This window comes from Ranitomeya variabilis, chromosome 5, assembly GCF_051348905.1.
Source record: "Ranitomeya variabilis isolate aRanVar5 chromosome 5, aRanVar5.hap1, whole genome shotgun sequence".
Classification (NCBI taxonomy): domain Eukaryota; kingdom Metazoa; phylum Chordata; class Amphibia; order Anura; family Dendrobatidae; genus Ranitomeya; species Ranitomeya variabilis.
Genome location: NC_135236.1, coordinates 91,120,929 through 91,135,317, shown reverse-complemented (window position 1 = coordinate 91,135,317; position 14,389 = coordinate 91,120,929). Strand labels below are relative to the sequence as shown.

Here is a 14,389-nt window from a genome sequence, read left to right as displayed (position 1 = left end):
TTTACCGCGACCTGCACCCCACAACTGCACCGTTACAACACCCCTTATTGCACCGGACGTCCCCCACTGACAGGCAGGGCCACGGACCGGGTCTAGCCACCGTGACAACCCCAGAACTGAGACTCAGAGGCCCGGCTCCGGGTACCCCTCGGCCCTGCGGCGGTGTGGGGGCGCTCCAACTTGACGTCACGAACAGGATCTACTTAAAGCCTGAAGAATCAGGTCATGTGTGCCTTGGAACTGTGATTTGTTGTGCTTGGACTGTGCTTTATTACAAGGACTGTGTGTTGCCACTTGCCGCCAGAAGTTCCCTCCAAAACCGCCGCCATTATAGCACTAAGGAGAGCGCAGGAGAAGAAGAAGGGCATGGAAGTGGGCGTAAACAAGCTGAAGAGCGCGAAAGACAATGGCCGCCCAGTCTAAGTATTTCTGCCCCTTGAGGACGTGTCCGTCAGCAGCCGAGGTCCGCCTCCTGATCCTCAATGGTGGGCAGAGACAAAGAAAACGAAACCGCCCACGAAGGAGAGAGCGGGAAAAGGACCAGGAAGAAGAAGTGAGCGACATGGAGGACGCCATGGCGAGCCGCCCGGAGCCGGAGCGTGGGGTCGGAGCAGAGGACTCCCCCAGCCACCCGGAGGGGCACCGCAACCAGGCCTCCACCGCTGATGCTGAATTCCTGCAGGCCGGAGTGGACGAGCTCAGCGACCGACCCCGGCGGACGCAGCTGAGCACTGAGGCCGGGTGGAAGAAGGCCATCATCAGGAGCCTCACCAGACATCTGTCGGCAGCCTCATCTGGTCCGGAGCAGGAAAGAAGTCCCAGCTCTCCGAAGTTGGAAAGCAAGGCCCTGCCGAAAAGCGAGATGCTGCGAGCAGAGATGACAACGTCGCAGCACAAGGCCCCGCAACCAGCGTTCCAGACCCCAGCGGAAACGGAGCAGACCGGCACCGGAGGGACCACGTCTGAAGCAGGTATGAAGGACGACCCTGCCCTGACAACTGACACCACTCCAGTGACTGCTAGTGCCACAATTGCTGACTCCATTCCAGTGACTAACCTTGCAGCAGCCGCTACCTCTGCTGCAGCAAATGCCCATACTCAAGCTGCGCAGACCTCCATCGCTGCGCATGATTTCACCGTACATGAAAGACGGATTAACGGCGTTTGTCCAGCACTGGGTGTAACCCTGGACTTCACTTTTCCCAGGCCAAGAAGGGTTAAGTGCCAGGCGCAGCCCTGGAAGCCGTCCAACTAAACCTCGGAAACCTGAACATGTAAATAGTTAACTGTTTGTTTCCCTGTTTTTGCTGCTAAACCCGTTCAGGGTTAATTCCTTATGGATCCCTTTGTTGACCCGGGATCCTTGTTGTTTTGTTTATTTTTTCTAAGTTTTTGCACAAGTCTTAAAAAACTGCCGCAATCATGAACAGTGCATGATACAAACTTCTTGTACATAGTTCACACCTTCTTAAGGGTGTTTCCTACTGGTTTTACTTAGAAAGAGACTCTTTGCGAAGATACCGCACCGGAGCCTTTGCTGAGTATGGACTGGTAGCTAGAGAACAAATGCTACCTCCTGAAGATTTGGTCCCTTCTTAAAGGGGACATCCACGTGTATATTTGAAGAATCGTATTGCTTTAAGATTGATGGATAGCAATAATGTCTTGATGAGCGAAAGTGATGATAATTCTTACATGTAAAAGTTATATGTATTTGATTGGTTAAATGTAGAGAAATGCAGATGATGTTTCCAGAAAGAAAATAGTAATGAAGATTGATGTTATAAGGGGATAGTTGAGAATGTTGATAAGAAACTAGGGATAGAAGGTAAACCCTGAGTCCTCCATAGTAAGTTAGTTATTGTAAAGAAAGAGTTAATAATGTGTTACAGAAGACAGAAAGTGAACCCGTAGGGGTTGGGTAGTGAGTCCTCCTAGGAGCCATACGTAGACGGCTCAGTGCTTCTAAAACTGAAAGTAATGTTATGATCTATACTGTGTATAGAAGTTGAAAAGGCAGTAGGCCCTGGCTGAACGGGGCGGTCCTGTAACAGAAAGGAGAGGCAGTAGGTCTGGTGCCGATAGGACAGGCGGTCCTGCAGATTCAAAGAAGGAGAATGAAAAAAGTTAATTTACCTTATAATGTGATTATAGGAAGGTCTTTGGTGGATACAGAGTGTATGTCCTTAAAGGCAATGTTAAAGTATTGTTCAGCAATTTTTGCACTTAGTAGAATACCCGGTTGGGTAACAGGAGTTATTTATAGCCTGTAATTTATAATGTTTAATGTTTAACCATGTTTTGTAACGTTCAAGTATTCTCACCTCCCATAAAGGGAAGCTTGTTCAAGTATACGTATTGTTATTTGCACTCAACAAAAATTGTATGTCTTTTTGCTAAACTTGTATTGTTGTTTTCTTCTCAGTCCCGGAGTACTGTGTTTAACCAGGGGGGAGTGCAGCGCCCCAGAGTCCTGGTCGTTGCAGTACTGTGGCTCCGCCACTATGGGGAGCTATGGTGCGTCCGATGGCACTGAAGGAGTTCATCTGATCAGGTATCACAGACACCAATACATTTCACAGCCGGGCCTCCGGGGGGAGCTAAGGGTGCTATTCATTAGGCCACTCCCCACCATAGTGGGTAAACTGGGGGTCAGGCAGGAAGTTAGATCAGAAAGCTGACTGGGTTGGAACCAGGCAACACCTTGTGGCAGAGGGTGTTGTAGGGGAAGATACAGTAGGGTCTCTGTCAGGGGTGGGATCCTGACAGAGGCTTGGCAACGAGAACGAACGTAACGGGACCGTGCCTGCTCCGGGTAGCGGCGGTGCCCAAGAAAGGATTAGAAGAGAGATAGATTGTGCTGAGTGAGAAACGGGATCACGCAAAGGAGAAATACCAGTAGGAGTCGTGCTGTAAGACCGAAGCAACATCCTACTGAGGCGCACTACCGGTGGCCGGAACGCCGAGGGAGTAGAATAACATTCAGCTTCAAGCAATACTCCAAACAGCGGCAGGACAGTCAGTCTCAGGCGGGCTGTCTAACTCAAATCACCTATGAAGTCTTGGGAGGCAATTGTGGGAGAGGGGCGTCTCTAGGGTCCCGGAAGAACTCCAGGCCTACCCGTCAAACGGGTGCCGTTCCTACCCGAACCTCAGGGAGGGACGGAGGATTAGCAGAACATCATCTAGTCGAGTTGTGAGGGAACATCAGAAACAGACACAACAGTTGTGGGGTACTTTCCGTAAGCACAGCAGGGAAGGACTACAACACATAGCGCTAGGGGAAGGCACAGATTTCCTCCTGTGAAGAGAACTCTGGAAGTGTCATTGGACCGGCCGGACTTGCGCAGCCTGGTGAGCCGTATTCTGGATTGAGGACCCAGAGATCTTCAGTAAAGAGGTAAAGAGACTGCAACCTGGTGTCCTCATTATTTACCGCGACCTGCACCCCACAACTGCACCGTTACAACACCCCTTATTGCACCGGACGTCCCCCACTGACAGGCAGGGCCACGGACCGGGTCTAGCCACCGTGACAACCCCAGAACTGAGACTCAGAGGCCCGGCTCCGGGTACCCCTCGGCCCTGCGGCGGTGTGGGGGCGCTCCAACTTGACGTCACGAACAGGATCTACTTAAAGCCTGAAGAATCAGGTCATGTGTGCCTTGGAACTGTGATTTGTTGTGCTTGGACTGTGCTTTATTACAAGGACTGTGTGTTGCCACTTGCCGCCAGAAGTTCCCTCCAAAACCGCCGCCATTATAGCACTAAGGAGAGCGCAGGAGAAGAAGAAGGGCATGGAAGTGGGCGTAAACAAGCTGAAGAGCGCGAAAGACAATGGCCGCCCAGTCTAAGTATTTCTGCCCCTTGAGGACGTGTCCGTCAGCAGCCGAGGTCCGCCTCCTGATCCTCAATGGTGGGCAGAGACAAAGAAAACGAAACCGCCCACGAAGGAGAGAGCGGGAAAAGGACCAGGAAGAAGAAGTGAGCGACATGGAGGACGCCATGGCGAGCCGCCCGGAGCCGGAGCGTGGGGTCGGAGCAGAGGACTCCCCCAGCCACCCGGAGGGGCACCGCAACCAGGCCTCCACCGCTGATGCTGAATTCCTGCAGGCCGGAGTGGACGAGCTCAGCGACCGACCCCGGCGGACGCAGCTGAGCACTGAGGCCGGGTGGAAGAAGGCCATCATCAGGAGCCTCACCAGACATCTGTCGGCAGCCTCATCTGGTCCGGAGCAGGAAAGAAGTCCCAGCTCTCCGAAGCTGGAAAGCAAGGCCCTGCCGAAAAGCGAGATGCTGCGAGCAGAGATGACAACGTCGCAGCACAAGGCCCCGCAACCAGCGTTCCAGACCCCAGCGGAAACGGAGCAGACCGGCACCGGAGGGACCACGTCTGAAGCAGGTATGAAGGACGACCCTGCCCTGACAACTGACACCACTCCAGTGACTGCTAGTGCCACAATTGCTGACTCCATTCCAGTGACTAACCTTGCAGCAGCCGCTACCTCTGCTGCAGCAAATGCCCATACTCAAGCTGCGCAGACCTCCATCGCTGCGCATGATTTCACCGTACATGAAAGACGGATTAACGGCGTTTGTCCAGCACTGGGTGTAACCCTGGACTTCACTTTTCCCAGGCCAAGAAGGGTTAAGTGCCAGGCGCAGCCCTGGAAGCCGTCCAACTAAACCTCGGAAACCTGAACATGTAAATAGTTAACTGTTTGTTTCCCTGTTTTTGCTGCTAAACCCGTTCAGGGTTAATTCCTTATGGATCCCTTTGTTGACCCGGGATCCTTGTTGTTTTGTTTATTTTTTCTAAGTTTTTGCACAAGTCTTAAAAAACTGCCGCAATCATGAACAGTGCATGATACAAACTTCTTGTACATAGTTCACACCTTCTTAAGGGTGTTTCCTACTGGTTTTACTTAGAAAGAGACTCTTTGCGAAGATACCGCACCGGAGCCTTTGCTGAGTATGGACTGGTAGCTAGAGAACAAATGCTACCTCCTGAAGATTTGGTCCCTTCTTAAAGGGGACATCCACGTGTATATTTGAAGAATCGTATTGCTTTAAGATTGATGGATAGCAATAATGTCTTGATGAGCGAAAGTGATGATAATTCTTACATGTAAAAGTTATATGTATTTGATTGGTTAAATGTAGAGAAATGCAGATGATGTTTCCAGAAAGAAAATAGTAATGAAGATTGATGTTATAAGGGGATAGTTGAGAATGTTGATAAGAAACTAGGGATAGAAGGTAAACCCTGAGTCCTCCATAGTAAGTTAGTTATTGTAAAGAAAGAGTTAATAATGTGTTACAGAAGACAGAAAGTGAACCCGTAGGGGTTGGGTAGTGAGTCCTCCTAGGAGCCATACGTAGACGGCTCAGTGCTTCTAAAACTGAAAGTAATGTTATGATCTATACTGTGTATAGAAGTTGAAAAGGCAGTAGGCCCTGGCTGAACGGGGCGGTCCTGTAACAGAAAGGAGAGGCAGTAGGTCTGGTGCCGATAGGACAGGCGGTCCTGCAGATTCAAAGAAGGAGAATGAAAAAAGTTAATTTACCTTATAATGTGATTATAGGAAGGTCTTTGGTGGATACAGAGTGTATGTCCTTAAAGGCAATGTTAAAGTATTGTTCAGCAATTTTTGCACTTAGTAGAATACCCGGTTGGGTAACAGGAGTTATTTATAGCCTGTAATTTATAATGTTTAATGTTTAACCATGTTTTGTAACGTTCAAGTATTCTCACCTCCCATAAAGGGAAGCTTGTTCAAGTATACGTATTGTTATTTGCACTCAACAAAAATTGTATGTCTTTTTGCTAAACTTGTATTGTTGTTTTCTTCTCAGTCCCGGAGTACTGTGTTTAACCAGGGGGGAGTGCAGCGCCCCAGAGTCCTGGTCGTTGCAGTACTGTGGCTCCGCCACTATGGGGAGCTATGGTGCGTCCGATGGCACTGAAGGAGTTCATCTGATCAGGTATCACAGACACCAATACATTTCACAGCCGGGCCTCCGGGGGGAGCTAAGGGTGCTATTCATTAGGCCACTCCCCACCATAGTGGGTAAACTGGGGGTCAGGCAGGAAGTTAGATCAGAAAGCTGACTGGGTTGGAACCAGGCAACACCTTGTGGCAGAGGGTGTTGTAGGGGAAGATACAGTAGGGTCTCTGTCAGGGGTGGGATCCTGACAGAGGCTTGGCAACGAGAACGAACGTAACGGGACCGTGCCTGCTCCGGGTAGCGGCGGTGCCCAAGAAAGGATTAGAAGAGAGATAGATTGTGCTGAGTGAGAAACGGGATCACGCAAAGGAGAAATACCAGTAGGAGTCGTGCTGTAAGACCGAAGCAACATCCTACTGAGGCGCACTACCGGTGGCCGGAACGCCGAGGGAGTAGAATAACATTCAGCTTCAAGCAATACTCCAAACAGCGGCAGGACAGTCAGTCTCAGGCGGGCTGTCTAACTCAAATCACCTATGAAGTCTTGGGAGGCAATTGTGGGAGAGGGGCGTCTCTAGGGTCCCGGAAGAACTCCAGGCCTACCCGTCAAACGGGTGCCGTTCCTACCCGAACCTCAGGGAGGGACGGAGGATTAGCAGAACATCATCTAGTCGAGTTGTGAGGGAACATCAGAAACAGACACAACAGTTGTGGGGTACTTTCCGTAAGCACAGCAGGGAAGGACTACAACACATAGCGCTAGGGGAAGGCACAGATTTCCTCCTGTGAAGAGAACTCTGGAAGTGTCATTGGACCGGCCGGACTTGCGCAGCCTGGTGAGCCGTATTCTGGATTGAGGACCCAGAGATCTTCAGTAAAGAGGTAAAGAGACTGCAACCTGGTGTCCTCATTATTTACCGCGACCTGCACCCCACAACTGCACCGTTACAACACCCCTTATTGCACCGGACGTCCCCCACTGACAGGCAGGGCCACGGACCGGGTCTAGCCACCGTGACAACCCCAGAACTGAGACTCAGAGGCCCGGCTCCGGGTACCCCTCGGCCCTGCGGCGGTGTGGGGGCGCTCCAACTTGGCGTCACGAACAGGATCTACTTAAAGCCTGAAGAATCAGGTCATGTGTGCCTTGGAACTGTGATTTGTTGTGCTTGGACTGTGCTTTATTACAAGGACTGTGTGTTGCCACTTGCCGCCAGAAGTTCCCGCCAAAACCGCCGCCATTATAGCACTAAGGAGAGCGCAGGAGAAGAAGAAGGGCATGGAAGTGGGCGTAAACAAGCTGAAGAGCGCGAAAGACAATGGCCGCCCAGTCTAAGTATTTCTGCCCCTTGAGGACGTGTCCGTCAGCAGCCGAGGTCCGCCTCCTGATCCTCAATGGTGGGCAGAGACAAAGAAAACGAAACCGCCCACGAAGGAGAGAGCGGGAAAAGGACCAGGAAGAAGAAGTGAGCGACATGGAGGACGCCATGGCGAGCCGCCCGGAGCCGGAGCGTGGGGTCGGAGCAGAGGACTCCCCCAGCCACCCGGAGGGGCACCGCAACCAGGCCTCCACCGCTGATGCTGAATTCCTGCAGGCCGGAGTGGACGAGCTCAGCGACCAACCCCGGCGGACGCAGCTGAGCACTGAGGCCGGGTGGAAGAAGGCCATCATCAGGAGCCTCACCAGACATCTGTCGGCAGCCTCATCTGGTCCGGAGCAGGAAAGAAGTCCCAGCGCTCCGAAGCTGGAAAGCAAGGCCCTGCCAAAAAGCGAGATGCTGCGAGCAGAGATGACAACGTCGCAGCACAAGGCCCCGCAACCAGCGTTCCAGACCCCAGCGGAAACGGAGCAGACCGGCACCGGAGGGACCACGTCTGAAGCAGGTATGAAGGACGACCCTGCCCTGACAACTGACACCACTCCAGTGACTGCTAGTGCCACAATTGCTGACTCCATTCCAGTGACTAACCTTGCAGCAGCCGCTACCTCTGCTGCAGCAAATGCCCATACTCAAGCTGCGCAGACCTCCATCGCTGCGCATGATTTCACCGTACATGAAAGACGGATTAACGGCGTTTGTCCAGCACTGGGTGTAACCCTGGACTTCACTTTTCCCAGGCCAAGAAGAGTTAAGTGCCAGGCGCAGCCCTGGAAGCCGTCCAACTAAACCTCGGAAACCTGAACATGTAAATAGTTAACTGTTTGTTTCCCTGTTTTTGCTGCTAAACCCGTTCAGGGTTAATTCCTTATGGATCCCTTTGTTGACCCGGGATCCTTGTTGTTTTGTTTATTTTTTCTAAGTTTTTGCACAAGTCTTAAAAAACTGCCGCAATCATGAACAGTGCATGATACAAACTTCTTGTACATAGTTCACACCTTCTTAAGGGTGTTTCCTACTGGTTTTACTTAGAAAGAGACTCTTTGCGAAGATACCGCACCGGAGCCTTTGCTGAGTATGGACTGGTAGCTAGAGAACAAATGCTACCTCCTGAAGATTTGGTCCCTTCTTAAAGGGGACATCCACGTGTATATTTGAAGAATCGTATTGCTTTAAGATTGATGGATAGCAATAATGTCTTGATGAGCGAAAGTGATGATAATTCTTACATGTAAAAGTTATATGTATTTGATTGGTTAAATGTAGAGAAATGCAGATGATGTTTCCAGAAAGAAAATAGTAATGAAGATTGATGTTATAAGGGGATAGTTGAGAATGTTGATAAGAAACTAGGGATAGAAGGTAAACCCTGAGTCCTCCATAGTAAGTTAGTTATTGTAAAGAAAGAGTTAATAATGTGTTACAGAAGACAGAAAGTGAACCCGTAGGGGTTGGGTAGTGAGTCCTCCTAGGAGCCATACGTAGACGGCTCAGTGCTTCTAAAACTGAAAGTAATGTTATGATCTATACTGTGTATAGAAGTTGAAAAGGCAGTAGGCCCTGGCTGAACGGGGCGGTCCTGTAACAGAAAGGAGAGGCAGTAGGTCTGGTGCCGATAGGACAGGCGGTCCTGCAGATTCAAAGAAGGAGAATGAAAAAAGTTAATTTACCTTATAATGTGATTATAGGAAGGTCTTTGGTGGATACAGAGTGTATGTCCTTAAAGGCAATGTTAAAGTATTGTTCAGCAATTTTTGCACTTAGTAGAATACCCGGTTGGGTAACAGGAGTTATTTATAGCCTGTAATTTATAATGTTTAATGTTTAACCATGTTTTGTAACGTTCAAGTATTCTCACCTCCCATAAAGGGAAGCTTGTTCAAGTATACGTATTGTTATTTGCACTCAACAAAAATTGTATGTCTTTTTGCTAAACTTGTATTGTTGTTTTCTTCTCAGTCCCGGAGTACTGTGTTTAACCAGGGGGGAGTGCAGCGCCCCAGAGTCCTGGTCGTTGCAGTACTGTGGCTCCGCCACTATGGGGAGCTATGGTGCGTCCGATGGCACTGAAGGAGTTCATCTGATCAGGTATCACAGACACCAATACATTTCACAGCCGGGCCTCCGGGGGGAGCTAAGGGTGCTATTCATTAGGCCACTCCCCACCATAGTGGGTAAACTGGGGGTCAGGCAGGAAGTTAGATCAGAAAGCTGACTGGGTTGGAACCAGGCAACACCTTGTGGCAGAGGGTGTTGTAGGGGAAGATACAGTAGGGTCTCTGTCAGGGGTGGGATCCTGACAGAGGCTTGGCAACGAGAACGAACGTAACGGGACCGTGCCTGCTCCGGGTAGCGGCGGTGCCCAAGAAAGGATTAGAAGAGAGATAGATTGTGCTGAGTGAGAAACGGGATCACGCAAAGGAGAAATACCAGTAGGAGTCGTGCTGTAAGACCGAAGCAACATCCTACTGAGGCGCACTACCGGTGGCCGGAACGCCGAGGGAGTAGAATAACATTCAGCTTCAAGCAATACTCCAAACAGCGGCAGGACAGTCAGTCTCAGGCGGGCTGTCTAACTCAAATCACCTATGAAGTCTTGGGAGGCAATTGTGGGAGAGGGGCGTCTCTAGGGTCCCGGAAGAACTCCAGGCCTACCCGTCAAACGGGTGCCGTTCCTACCCGAACCTCAGGGAGGGACGGAGGATTAGCAGAACATCATCTAGTCGAGTTGTGAGGGAACATCAGAAACAGACACAACAGTTGTGGGGTACTTTCCGTAAGCACAGCAGGGAAGGACTACAACACATAGCGCTAGGGGAAGGCACAGATTTCCTCCTGTGAAGAGAACTCTGGAAGTGTCATTGGACCGGCCGGACTTGCGCAGCCTGGTGAGCCGTATTCTGGATTGAGGACCCAGAGATCTTCAGTAAAGAGGTAAAGAGACTGCAACCTGGTGTCCTCATTATTTACCGCGACCTGCACCCCACAACTGCACCGTTACAACACCCCTTATTGCACCGGACGTCCCCCACTGACAGACAGGGCCACGGACCGGGTCTAGCCACCGTGACAACCCCAGAACTGAGACTCAGAGGCCCGGCTCCGGGTACCCCTCGGCCCTGCGGCGGTGTGGGGGCGCTCCATCAGCACCTTCAGAGGTTCTATCAGTGGCTCCCACTTGATATTGCTCTTCCCCACAGAGAACTCGATCCACTGTGGCCAGTCCTTTCTGTGATAGTGCACCTTAGTGTCACGGCTGATCCATTGTGAAGCAGCATGGCTTTGAGGCTCTGGGATGAGCTGTCTATGAATAGGCGCCATTCACTCAGGTTACAGGTGATACCTATATCCTCAAAGAGACCGGCCACATTGTTGCAGAAGCACAACCCATCTTCTCGACTGAAGAAGTTGGAAAATGTTTGGTGAAAATTTCTTTGATCTGTGACTTGCACGCTTTCATTCAACAAGTTCCACTGCTTGAGCCTGGATGTCAGAAGCTCAACATTGGATTTGGAAAGACGAAGGTCTCTGATAAGATCATTGACGTCTTTAATTGTAATTACCCCTCCACCCTTATAGAATAAAACCGATGAACTTGTGCTGCAGCCAAAACATCATCACCATAGCCAGGTGATCTCCGGTGGGCATCCGCAAGAAGTCACCAACCATTAAAAGGTTGTAAAATCACTCAGAGTAATTAAGCCGCTACTCCCACTCCCACTAGTTCACTGGGAGAGACACAGTTCAGACTTCTGCGACCATCGGTCAAGCCGAGAGCAGGACCGGAACCAGAGTGACAGTGAAATTGCTCAGTACGTCTCCCCATCTTTTTCAGGCTGGCTGAGTTAGTACCACATATGCAAACAAACAAAACAGCAAAGCAGATAAGGCAGACAATTAAGGAAATCGTGACCAGGGTGGGTTTTTGGTGCTAGGACTTGTCAGAACAGTCACTATGTCCGAGTCTGACAGCCGACTGACCTTTATGTCAGCACGGAAACACTGGAGGGTTATAGGTAAGATGAATGATTTTCTTACCTAGTAGGAGGTGCACTTCTCCACCCTCAAGTGGTCCGGTCCAAGATTGGGGGTCTTCTTTGCGGCTGGTCAGGTTCGAACTTTCATCCTAGCCCCACGTTTCGGACGCCAAATGTTAGTTCTGTCACACTAGGGTGCGACCCGTCTTAATTGTCTGCTGCCAAATTGGATATGAGGTTTTACGGCCGGAGAAATCAGGACACAAATGCAAGCAATTGTCTCTCAAAAGATTCCTGCTCTTTATTGGTCGGACCGCTCTTTTTATAAGAGAAATCGGGCTGTCTCGGTACATTACATCATAGGTCTTTCCAACTTAATAATTATCACAAGTCATTTTGATTGATTATATTGTTTGTTGATTATTCTGTACCGTTATCACCCTAATGACCTGTTCTAGGTCAGGTTGGCATCTGTCTATGCACGTATTCTACTGATCTTCAGTTTATTGGGAATTGATCTCCCTACGTACAGGTGAGTTTGGAGTGCCCCCAGACGCAGGGCCGCGGGGTACTCGGTACTGGGCCTCTCTGTCTCAGTCCTGGGGTTGTCATGGTAGCTAGACCCGGTCCGTGACCCTGCTAAGGGGAGTCCAATTAAAGGTGATGGTGTGTGGTGCAAGGCGCGATTAATAACGAGGAGACAGGGTTGCAGTCTCTTTACCTCTTTACTGAAGGCTTCGGGATCCGCAATCCAGAGCACTGCTAACCGGGCTGGCTGAGACCTGCCGGTCCGAAGGCACATCCAGAGTTCCCTTTGCAAGTGGAAATCAGTGCCTACCTACTAGCGCCTGGGTGTTGTAGTACTTCCCTGCTGAGCACCACGGGATAGTCCTCCCAACTGTCATGTATGCTTCTGTTCTTTCTCTCTCCGTCCCCCAGATGATATGGATAGGACGCACCCGTATGACGAGGTAGGCCTGGAGTTATTTTATAGGGACCCTAAAGACGCCCCTCTCCCACAATTGCTTCCGTTGTCTTCATTAGGTGTAAAAGGTGAGGCAGCCAACCTATAGTTAACTGCCCTGCCGTTGGTTTGAAGTAATGCATGGAGCCCAATACTTCCTCGGCGTTCCGGCCACTGGCCACGCACCTCAGTAGGATGTTGCCACGATCTCAGGGGCACGACTCCTACTGGTTCTATCGCCTTTGTGCTGTGATCTCGTTTCTCACTTCTCCACAATATACTTCGCTTCGTGTCCTTTCTTAAGATGCCGCCGCAATGAAGTGCAGGCGCGGCTCCGTAACGATCTGTCCTTTTCGCTAGGCCACTGTCAGGATCTCACCCCTGACAGAGACCCCCCTGAATCCTCCCAGTAACTCCCTCTCTCACAGGATGTTGCCTGGGCAAAACCCAGTCAGCTTCTTCCTAACTTCCTATCCAACCCCCAGTTTTACCAGAGTGTGAGGAGTGGCCTAATACATAGAACCCTTTGCTCCCCCTGGTGGCTGGAGTGTGAAGTGTAATGTGTGACTGTGATACCTGGTCAGGTGAACTCCTTTAGTGCAATCAGACGTAACATCACTCCCCTTAGTGGCAGAGCGACATTACTGCAACCACCAGGACTCTGGGGCGCTGCACATTTTCTCTTGATAACACTAGGGGAATTACAAAGTCCATCTAGACATTGGCATATCTTGGCACATCCTGGGATGGAATAATAAACAGAATTAAGTCTTATAACAGTGGATCAGAAAACCTTAAAGTGACATGAATGTAATATTAAGCAAAGCGTCCATATAAGTTTGATTTCAGTATATCTTCATATGCCATACATTCTCTCCTTAACACTGGTTAGGAAAGGATGGCCTTCTCTCCTCAACCGCATCTGTGAAAATGTAATCTTGATCTCCAATATCTTTCTCGCTGTCTGACTTGCAGCTTTTTCCTGAAGATGGCTGATCCCTCTTCGGGATAGTAACACAGGTAGTTGACTGAAAGTATGTGCAGACCTGCTGGTCTGCGAGCCCTGCTGCTACAGGCACCACACATGAAGGAGACCCAACTTGAAGTCCAATCATTTAAAAAAATTAGGGGCACACACCACTAAAGTGGCATCAATTTCCCCATAGTAGAAATAGTATAATGGGGCTCTGACACCCCTTCCACTACAGGCAATCCACCAGATGGAAACACAACGTGGAGTCTCCACATTTCAAAAAAAATGTTAGTAACATGAGCAGCAGTAGCAACAGCAGTTACAGAAGCCATGACAAAGAAGTCACAGACTGCAATAATGAGAGATCAATGCAGCACACTAAAAACTACATCATCACCTAGTCTGCCCAATCTGCAATTGGGGTACAAAAGTCATTGGAGATCCATGACATGTTCATCTTGATGAAAGTTAGGTGGTCTACACTTTCAGGGTACAGCCAGATGCGCATATCTGTCAGGACACCACCAGCAGCGTTGAAGACATGTTCCGAGAGAACAATTGCTGTCTGGCCTGACAAAAACCTCCAAGGCGTGACAGGCAAGCTCAGGCCACACTTTCATTTTTGAAGACTAAAATGCAAAAGGGTCCAAACCCCCCTGATAGCATTGATATTGAGCTTGAGATGCTCCTGCACCATCATCTCCAGTCGTTCACTATGTGTCAGACTTGTTCTCTGTTCTGCTGGTGTACAGGCTGGTCTAAAAAATGTATGAAGTGACTCACAGAAATTGCTTCTGCCACTTACACTGCTTCTTCTGCTAATGTTTTTGCATTGACGAATCAACATTCCCCAGGATGTACGTCTATAACTGCAATGCACACGGTCTGCCTCACTGCTGTCTTGGGGAAAACCACTCTTAACATTGTCTATAGCCGTGTTTCAATACTCCAGCATGCGCGCTTCCCTTTTGAAGGGGGGAAGCATCTGGCAAAATGTACTCTTGTGCCATGGATCTAACAGAGTGGCAAACCAGTAGTTAGCACTATTTTTAATCCTAATAATATGGGCATCATGTTGAATATAGTGCAGCAAGAAGGCGCTCATGTGTCGAGCTCTTCCATGAGGTCCAAGTCCATGGTGTGTTGG

At 49.9% G+C, this 14,389-nt stretch overlaps 1 protein-coding gene across 2 annotated transcripts in view; it reads left to right on the top strand.

The window, feature by feature from the left end:
• The window catches only part of KCNIP3 (potassium voltage-gated channel interacting protein 3), a 238,446-nt gene that overhangs the window by 160,193 nt on the left and 63,864 nt on the right, over positions 1–14,389 (top strand). The gene's annotated exons all lie outside the window — the stretch shown is intronic.